Source organism: Erinaceus europaeus, chromosome X (assembly GCF_950295315.1).
Source record: "Erinaceus europaeus chromosome X, mEriEur2.1, whole genome shotgun sequence".
Taxonomy (NCBI): Eukaryota; Metazoa; Chordata; class Mammalia; order Eulipotyphla; family Erinaceidae; genus Erinaceus; species Erinaceus europaeus.
The window spans coordinates 16,231,166-16,241,866 of NC_080185.1; positions in this window are offsets into that span (position 1 = coordinate 16,231,166).

Here is a 10,701-nt window from a genome sequence, read left to right on the forward strand (position 1 = left end):
GTGCCCCCTTTCAACCAATCCTGGCCCTACACGTCACCCCTGGTTGTCGCCCAATAAAAAGCCCCCTCACCCCTCCCCTCGCTCTCTCTGGGCTCTCGGCTCTCCCTCTCTGAGGTCTCGCTCCCTGCTCTCCCCCCGTGGTCGGCCATTGCTGGCTGGCTCCACGTGGTCTGAACCAAACCTCCCCCCCATCCTATAATAAAGATCTGTGTACCCCTTTGCTCTGGACGTCCGCTCTCTTCTCCGCGGTGCAGCCCGACACCAGACCACCTCAACAACAGTGAATCATTCTCTGAAGTAGAACAATTGACTCTTCTCAAGACTTGGATACATCCCCAGCATCAAGGGAGCTCAAGTCTCTCTCCTGTCTCTCAAAATGACATGCCATCCTGCCTGCTTGTCTGCCCAAGCAGGCTCCCTCTCTAAGCCACTATTCCAGCTTGCTCAATATTCACAAACAGAATCATTGTCCCTACTCATAGTGACCCCAAAGCACCCACCTGGGGAATACTTGCCATCCAGTTAAAGTCTACTTCCAGGGATGCTGACCTGGTGCCATTATGACAGGAACTGGCGCTTTATCTTGCTGTCAACAGAAGATCCCAATTTTTTGCTTATTTTCTATTAGTGATTTAATATTGAATTACAAAATTTCAACAGCAGGGGTACAAATCTGTGCCTACCACCGGAGTTTTATGTCCCCAATCTCTCCATTGTAAACTATAGCAGTTCTCTTAAGGTTGTAGATGTGGGTTAACTATTATTTCTATAGCTATCTAATTTTTTTTGTCATTGAACCTGCATTAAGTCCAGTCTCAGTTCTGGAAATCTGGACCTCAGTCCCAAACTTTTTTTCCCTCACTTTATTGGGGACAGTTAATGGATTACTAGACAATTATTGACACATGAATACAATTTCTCATCTCCCTGTGATAGGTGTCTTCAAAACACTCTCACCCCCAGCCTAGGTCCTTTTCCACCATTATGTACCTCTAAACCCCACCCCCACCCCTTTCCCTGTCTGCCTTCCTCACAATTCTTTTCCTTGGTGCAAAACACCAATCCCAGTCCAAGTTTTAATTCATGGCTTCCTTTTCCATCCTTGTTTCTTGAGTTCCACTTATGAGTAAGGTCACCTTATATTCATCTTTCTCTTTTTAGCTTATATCACTTAATATGACTCTGATCTCAGTCTTGATTTGCTCAGTACTTATGTCTGGAAGCCCAGGTAATAAGGCAGCACCCCAGGGTTCTCCTGGTGTAGAAAGAGATGCTTACTTTCAAACTCTAGTCCAGAACCCAGACTTTCTCTTCAAGCCTACATATTGCCTTCCTAAAACTGCTATCATGCTTCTCTGGATACCACACTCCATCTAACTTGTGCCAAGTACCCGTCCCTTCTATTGCATCCTTCATACCAAGTCGGCAGGCTGGGTTCAATGTCAGTAAAATCTTTTGGCTTGGATACTACCCTCACCTAAATCTCATCTAGTAGAGTTACTGAACAACAGCATGAATCCCTTGCACCTGACAGTAGGCACTAAAGAAAGAGCTGCAACCCCCTAGATGTGGATATTCAGGGGGAATAAATTGCACTTTTCCAAACATCCAGCTGAGCCACTGCAAGAAAACAGCTTCTGGGGGCAAAAGAATGCTTTGGAGAGTGTGCAGTGTTCTATCTGCCAGGCACTCTAATTTAATAGTTCTCCCTCTCTATGCTCATGAGCTGTGGAGACCAGAGACCGACTAGGACTAGAGGTCAAGGAAGCAATTTGCTGTCATTACCATTCCTACTGGGAAAAGCAAACAAAACCACTCCAACATGCTAGGCTCCCCCCAAACCCCCTACAAACATCTCTTCCTCCATAAAAATAAGGAAGATCATTATAATAATGTAACATTCCAAAGAGCAGAAAGAAAGGGGGGTTGTTCTCCCACCCCATCCTGTTGTCCTAATACCTGAAGCCAAAAATAATCTCTTTTTCTATTATGTTAGTGTCTTCAGCAGCTAAATCCTTTTGGAGAGTGGGAAAAATAATTGGGACATCTTAATGCCCCAGGAACATCAAAATCCTTTTCATTGTCCAGGTGTGTTTGAGGGGGGGAATTTACACTTATCCTTTCACTGTTCCTACCCTACCCCATCACTAGTGACAAAAACCAACCAAACAAACAAACAAACAAAAACAGGCAGAGACAACTGTCAAAACACCATCCTTTTCTGTGCCCTTCTGATCCTATCACTTTAGTTTGAGAAAAATTTGTTTGTTTCAGGTGGGAGAAAAAAACAGCACTGCTATACTCCAGCACATGCAGTGCTGGGATCAAACCCAGGGCTTGCAAGTATTGCACTATATCTGGTAAACCACCTCCTTAGCCAATGGATTTTCAACTTTCAAGAAACGCTAAGGTTATTTCAAGAATGGTAGAGTACCAGCCAATGTGGGGGAATGAATATTTTGAATAATGATAAAATAAAGACAGGAAACCAGCCACAAGTTGATTTTCAATGATGAAAGTTATTTAATGTCATGATGCAATATAATATCAATTTTAAAAAAATGACTTTAAAAAGTTAAGGATTTTTTTAAAGTTATGTTTAGAATTGAGAAAAGAAGAAGGCCTGAGAGGTAGCACATCCAGTACAGTGCACATGTTATAATGCACAAGGACCCCGTTCAAGCACCTGCAAGAGGAAAGCTTCATGAAGGGGGAGAAGCAGTGCTGCAGGTGTCTGTGTCTCTCTCTATATATATCCTTCTCCCCCCCTCAATTTCTCTCTGTCTCTACCCAAAATAAATCAAATGAAATATTGTTAAAGAAAGTAAAAGTCTTTTAAATTTTTTTGAGGTTTTATTTATTTATTAATGAGAAAGGTAAGAGAGAGAGAAAGAACTAGACATCACTCTGCTACATGTGCCCCTGGGGATTGAACTCAGGATCTCATTCTTGAGAGTGCGGTGCTTGAGAGTGCACTGTGCCATGATTTAATACGGATTTACAAACTTATGAGATAACAGGAGTATAATTCCATACCCTTCCTACAAAAAACTAAAGTGGTTCTCCCAAGGTCAAAGATACAGACTGATTCTATAACTAGCTATATCTGTATCTATCTTTCCCCATCTTTCCAACAGTCCTGCCTTCACTTCCTTTTTTGAATTTTTTTATTTTTTTATTATTTTCTATTTTAATTTATGTATTTATAAAATTGAAACATTGACAAGACCATAGAATAAGAGGGGTACAATTCCCACCACCAGAGCTCCGTATCCCATCCCCTCCTCTGATAGCTGTCTTATTCTTTAACCCCATGGGAGTATGGAGTAAAACACTTTTTAAAAAATATATATTTATTTGTTTTCCCTTTTTTAAATAATTACTTATTTATTTCCTTTTGTTTCTTTTATTGTTTTATTGCTGTAGTTATTGTTCTTGATGTCGTCGTTGTTGGATAGGACAGAGAGAAGTGAAGAGGGGAGACAGAGAGGGTGAGAGAAAGACACCTGTAGACCTGCTTCGCGCCTGTGAAGAGACTCCCCTGCACGTGGGGAGCCTGGGGCTTGAACTGGGATCCTTAGGCCAGTCCTTGCTCTTTTTGCCACCTCCACTTAACCCGCTGCGCTACCTCCCGACTCCCTGTTTTCCCTTTTGTTGCCCTTGTTTTTTATTGTTGTAGTTATTATTGTTGTCATTGATGTCGTTGTTGCTAGACAGGACAGAGAGAAATGGAGAGAGGAGGAGGAGACAGAGAGGGGGAGAGAAAGTTAGACACCTGCAGACATGCTTCACCGCTTGTGAAGCGACTCCCCTGCAGGTGGGGAGCCGGGGGCTAGAACCGGGATCCTTATGCCAGTCCTTGCTTCGCACCACGTGCGCCTAACCCGCTGTACTACTGCCCGATTCTGCAAAACACTTTTTTAAGAGAGAGAAAAGGAGAAGGGGGATACAACTGAAAACCAAAATATGAGTTCTAAGTTAGAAAATTCTAGACACCATCTTTCCCTGCAACATGTCTTCACCCAGGCTGACAGAACAAAACGTATATTATCCAAGCACAGGAGACCCAGCAGCACAGTTTCGGAATGATGGCTAGAGGGAAGATTACATTCCAGTCCTGAGCACAACTGCTATCTCTCTTCAGAAATACCCGAGAGCCCCTGAACACACATTACTAACAAACTTTAGTTTGACACAATGTTCTAGGTTCTGAGTTATGAAACAAGATCTCAAAATTAAATAATAATATATAACAACAGTCAAATAAGTGATGGAACATCATTTTGATAGCCAATTTATCATGAATGTTTTCAATTGACAGCACGTTCTCTCTCTCTCTCTTTCTCTCTCTCTCTCTCTCATACAATGATTTTTGTATTTATTTATTTGATATAGATAGCCAGAAGTCTCGCTAGAGATACCTGCAGCACTGTTTCACCACTTGTGAAGCTTTCCTCCTGCAGGTGGGAACCGGGGGCTCAAACTCAGGTCCTTGCACATTGTGACATACGCACTCAACCAGGTACTCCACCTGGCGAAATGAAAATTTTAAGTGTCAAGATGGCAATAATAAAGCATTAAGCCAATGTCAAGGCTCTTCTAAGACACTGAGTAGAGGATGCAAGTCTAGAAAAGTAGCCTTGTAAAGTATTTCTGGGTGTTAATGTCATCAGTTACTGATTTTTTTTTGCCTTTGCTTGTATTCTCTAACTCTTACTGAGTAAACATACATTATTTTTTACTTTTAGAAAATCTGAGTGATTTTTTTCTGCCTCTCCTTTTTAACAACTCATCACAGGTTTACAATATTATGAAATTACAGAATGTCAGGGCCCAGCTTCTTAAAACCATATGTGTACAAGACTAATAACAAAATTCACTGGGCAAATTGTGTAGCAGTAATGCATAGAACTTGCATACAGTCCCTGGAACCACCAATAACTGGACCTAGGTAGTGTTCTGGCCAAAAAAAATAGTAAAAACAAAAAGAAGTCCAAGACTAGCACATCCACAACCAAAGAGAAAGATCTCTCTTCCCAGCCTAGCCTCTTCCTCTTTTCCTCTGGTAAATATTAGAGTTTTCAGTAACGGTTTTGTTAAATGTTGCCAGTTTGTTAGCTCTAGTTATTTATATTCCATATGTGAATGAAAGCATCCAGTAATTATCCTTCACTTCATTACTTAGTTCACTTAGCATAATTACCTTCAGTTCTACTCACTTTATCCCAAACAATATAATATAACCTTTTTAAAGTAGTTTAATTATTTAAGATAGAGACAGAGAAATTAAAAGGGAAGAGGAGATAAAGGTAGAAAGAGAGACACACCTGCAGCACTGCTTCACTGTTCATGAAGCTTCCCCCCTGCAAGTTGGCCTGGGGTCTTGAGCCTGGGTTCTTGGGCATGGTAATACGTGCACTCATCCAGGTGGGCAACCACCCAGACCCACATTATCACCTTCTTTTTTGCATAACTATTTTTAACTACATCATTGAATATATATATCATCATCTCTTGATGGGCATTTAAGTTGATTTCCATATGTTTGCAATTCTGACAACTAAAGCTGTGAACATAGAAACACATAAATCCTCTTAAATTTGTATGTTTATGCCCTTTAAATACATGCCTAGGAGTAGGACCAAATGGAATCTCCATTTTTAGTTGTTTTAATTTTTAATTTCCACACAATTTTCTATAGGGACTATATCAACTTATTTTCCCACCAGAGTTTATGAGTTATTAAAAAAAAACAATAGATATGTCTCTGGGCTACAGTGCAACCAGTTGAGCACACATATGACAATGTGCAAGGACCAGGGTTCAGGCCCCCAGCTTCCACCTGCAGGGGACAAGATTCAAGAGCAGTGAAGCAGTGCTACAGACATCTCTCTGACTATCTCACTATCTATCTCTCCCTCCTCTCTTAATTTCTCTCTGTCTATAACCAATAAAAATTTAAAATATATTTAATTTTATCTTTAGATATTTATTGGATAGATAAAATTAAATATATTTTAAATTTTTTATTATCTTTAGATATCTATTGGATAGAAACAGCCATATATTGAGTCGAAAGGGGAAACAGAGAGGGAGAGAGACTCCTACAGTGCTGCTTCACCACTTGTGAAGCTTTCCCTCTGCAGGTAGGATCTGAGGTCTTGAGAACTTAACCACTGAAGCACCCAGGCAACTGGAACTTGGGTCTTGAACCCAGGTATTTTTTTTCTTTTTTATTTAAGAAAGGATTAATTAACAAAACCATAGGGTAGGAGGGATACAATTCCACACAATTCCTACCACCCAATCTCCATATCCCATCCCATCCCCTAATAGTTTTCCCACTCTCTGTCCCTCTGGGAGCATGGACCCAGGGTCATTGTGGGTTGCAGAAGGTAGAAGGTCTGGCTTCTGTAATTGCTTCCCCGCTGAACATGGACGTTGACTGGTCGGTCCATACTCCCAGTCTGCCTCTCTCTTTCCCTAGTAGGGTGGATCTCTGGGGAAGCAGAGCTCCAGGACACATTGGTGGGGGCTTCAGTCTAGTGAAGCCTGGCCGGCATCCTGATGACATCTGGAACCTGGTGACTGAAAAGAGAGTTAACATACAAAGCCAAACAAACTGTTGAGCAATCATGGACCCAAAGCTTGGAAGAGTGGAGAGGAAGTGTTAGGGGGGTACTCACTGCAAACTCTAGTGTACTTCTGCTTTCAGGTATATATTTTGCAGTAGTTTATGGATACGTGTGAACATATGCTCTCTCTCACAGAAACTGGTGTATATCTAGGTTTTGGGACTTTGTTAGAAAGTGAATCACCTGAGATGGAATTAGAGTATACTATGAAAGGAAAGGTCTCACCCGAGTAATGAAGTTGAAGGGCTGTCATTCCACATGTGAAGGAAGTCTCTGGACACAGTCTGAAGTGAAGCATGTTGAGGTGGCAATCGTTGCGTTGGTTAGGTTGTGATCGGCAGATGCAATATTATTTGATATGGATTGGGAAAGGCATATGGGAAAGTGGGCCCTATCCAAGGGTTCCAGGACTGGGGGAAGTAGGGGCTCTATAGTGGAGATGTGAGGTTCCTGCTGTCTTAGGGTTCAAAAAGACAATCGATAGTTAATGTTATCATCACATTATTTGGTAATTGGGTTAACTTTGAAAAGTCCTTTTGTTATGGTTTGCTGTACAGTACCCAGTATCTTGTATATAGCTGTGCTATTGGTTGCTTCTGATCTACTTGGTCTAGGATTTTGAGAGAGTCTGCATATCAATTACACAGTCTATATATTAAAAAGATTCAGTTTATGTTTTGAAAAACTTTGAGACATACAATTAATTTTCCCCCTCGTATTAATTAACTAGTGATTTATATGACTACATTTTACTAGGAGTGTACATAAACACCATTCCCACCACCAAAAGACTGTGACCCATCCCTCCCACCCACTCCCACCCCCCACTGGCCCAGGAAGCTGCATGTCTACCCCTCACCACAGGGTTTTTACTTTGGTGCCCTAGAACCCAGGTCTTTGGGCATAGTAAAATGTGTACTTAACCAGATATGCCACCACCCAGCCAGTTAAAATTTAAATATATATTTTATATGTATTTATTTATTTTCCCTTTTATTGCCCTTGTTGTTTTTTATTGTTGTTGTAGTTATTATTGGTGTTGTTATTGGTGTTATCGTTGTTAGATAGGACAGAGAGAAATGGAGAGAGGAGGGAAAGACAGAGAGGGGTGAGAAAGATAAACACCTGCAGACCTGCTTCACCGCCTGTGAAGCGACTCCCCTGCAGGTGGGGAGCCTGGGGTTAGAAACGGGATCCTTACGCTGGTCCTTGCGCTTTGCACCACCTGCACGCAAGCCGTTGCACTACCGCCTGACTCCCAATTTAAATATTTTTATAAGTAAAATATAACAGAAATCTACTGAACTATAAAGAAGCATGATTTGGGATATTAGCTATACTATGTCACAGACAGGTGAAGATCAATGCATAGAACAGATGCTATCAGAAGCTACCAGAAGAAGCCTGCCCCTGTGACTGAGGAGAGAAGAACCCACTTGGCTGCAAAGAAGCCACAATCTAGTGTATAGACACACACACACACACACACACACACACACACACGTCTGCAGTTAGAACTGTCACGATGGTGGTGTCAGCAACAGAGCTTTACAGAGCAATAAGGCCAGTAGACCCCAAGGTAGTAGCAGCAGTGAGAGTCTATGTCCACAAGTTTCTATTTAAAACTGCTGGTCTGCAAAATAAGAAAAAATAAAGGGCCCTGGGGATCGGGCGGTGGCACACTGAGTGAAGCATCCATAGGCCAAACCTCAAGGAACCAGGAAGGATTCCGGTTGGAGCCTCGGACTCCCCACCTGTGGGGGTGGGGGGAGTCGCATCACAGGCAGTGAAGCAGGTCTGCAGCTGTCTGTCTTTCTCTCCCCCTCTCTGTCTTCCCCTTCCCTCTCAATTTCTCTCTGCCCTATCCAATAAAATGAAAAAAATGGCAGCCAGAAGCAGTGGATTCATGGTGACAGCACTTCTTCTTCTTCTAGCTTTTGCCCTTCATCTGTAGCCAGTCAGCAGCGTCAGGTTGAGCCTGATGTAAAGTTTCGAGACCTCCTTTGAATCTGGAGAGGTGGCAGTCGTTGACTATGTGGGTCATAGTCTGTCTGTAGCCGCAGGGGCAGTTCGGGTCGTCTCCGGCTCCCCAGAGATGGAACATAGCGGCACACCGGCCATGGCCTGTTTGATAGCGATTGAGGAGGGCCCAATCATAACGTGCTAGGTCAAAGCCGGGTTGATGCTTGCAGGGGTCTGTGATGAGGTGTTTGTTCTTTACCTCAGCTGACTGCCAACTCTGTTTCCAAGAGACTGGAACAGAGAAGTTCAGTGTAGGCGTAGGACACCAGACTGGATGACGAGACGTCAAGCGTTGGACAGGGTGGGCGAAGATATCCGTGTATATTGGCAGGTCTGGTCGAGTGTAGACGTGGGAAATGAACTTAGATGATGCCGCATCCCGACGAATATCTGGCGGGGCGATGTTGCTAAGAACTGGCAGCCATGGAACCGGGGTGGAACGGATGGTTCCAGAAATTATCCTCATGGAGGAATATAATTTGGAATCGACTAAGTGGACATGGGGGCTACGGAACCATACTGGGGCACAGTATTCTGCAGTGGAATAGCATAATGCCAGAGATGATGATCGTAGTGTGGAAGCGCTCGCACCCCATGAGCAGCTGGCCAGTCTTGCAATGATGTTATTCCTCGTGCCCACCTTTGCTGCAGTTTTTATGAGATGTTCGTGAAATGACAGGGTGGGATCGAGAGTAACGCCAAGATAGACTGGCTGGGCTTCATGCCGGATTCTTGTATCGTCAAGCTGCACATTAAGCTCACGGGAGGCCGAGGCATGGTGTAGATGGAAAACAGATGATACCGTTTTTGCAGTGCTAGGGATTAGTCGCCATTTTTTACAGTAATCAGATATCAGAGACATGTTTTTCGTGAGTGTTTCCTCGAGGATGTCAAACTTGGATGCCTGAGTTGCACAGCAGATGTCATCAGCGTAGATGAACTTCCTTGAAGAAGTTTCTGGGAGGTCATTGATGTAAATATTAAATAGCGTAGGAGCCAGAACTGAGCCCTGGGGGAGGCCACTTGAGACAAGTCTCCATCTGCTAGACTTGTCACCCAGATGCACCCGGAATCTTCTGTTTTGGAGAAGAAATGATATAGTGTTGGCCACCCATGGAGGCAGGCATCTTGAGATCTTGACTAGGAGGCCATGGTGCCAGATCGTGTCATAGGCTGCTGTGAGATCAACAAAGACAGCACCCGTCTTTAAATTCTTCTGGAATCTATTTTCAATGTAAGTTGAGAGGGCCAGGGCTTGTTTGCAGGTAGATCTTCCTGGGCGGAAACCAGCTTGGGCGGGTGATAGGAATTTCTCTGTAAGAGGAGAAATACGTGACAGAAGCAGCCTTTCAAGGAGTTTGTAACACATGGAGAGGAGAGAAATTGGTCTATAGCTGGCAGCCAGTGTTGGGTCTTTCTTTGGTTTCAAAACTGCTATAATCTTCGCACGACACCAAATTTTGGGCATAGATTCGGATTCCAAGATGTGGGACAGGAATGTAGTGAGCCACTTCTTTGCCGCAGGGCCCAAGTTAAGAAAGAGTTCTGGGGTGATGTTATCATAGCCAGCAGCCGTTCCCGGTTTAACCCTCTTCAAAGCGTCTTCCAGTTCAGACAGTGTAAAGGGAGAGAGTTTTGGAGATAGACAAGATAAACGGAAGTGGGATGGCCACTGAACCCCAGTGATAACCCTGGAGGCAAAAAATAAAATAAAATAAAATAAAAATATAAAATAAAACCCTCAGCAGAGAAGCAATTACAGAAGCCAGAAGTCTCACCTTCTGCACCCAATAAAGAATTTTGGTCCAGTGGTCCTGGAGGTGGTGCACTGAATATCAAGCATGGGGCCCTGAGTTCAATCCCTGGCAGCACGTGTACTAGAGTGATAATCTGGTTCTTTCTCTCTCTCCTCCTATCCTTCTCATTAATAAATAAATATTTTTTAAAAAGAATTTTAGTCCATATCCCAGAGAGGTAAATGATAGAGGAAGTACACCAGAGGGCTCTGAACTCCAATTCCATCAGGATCCAAAGAGAGAAGAGG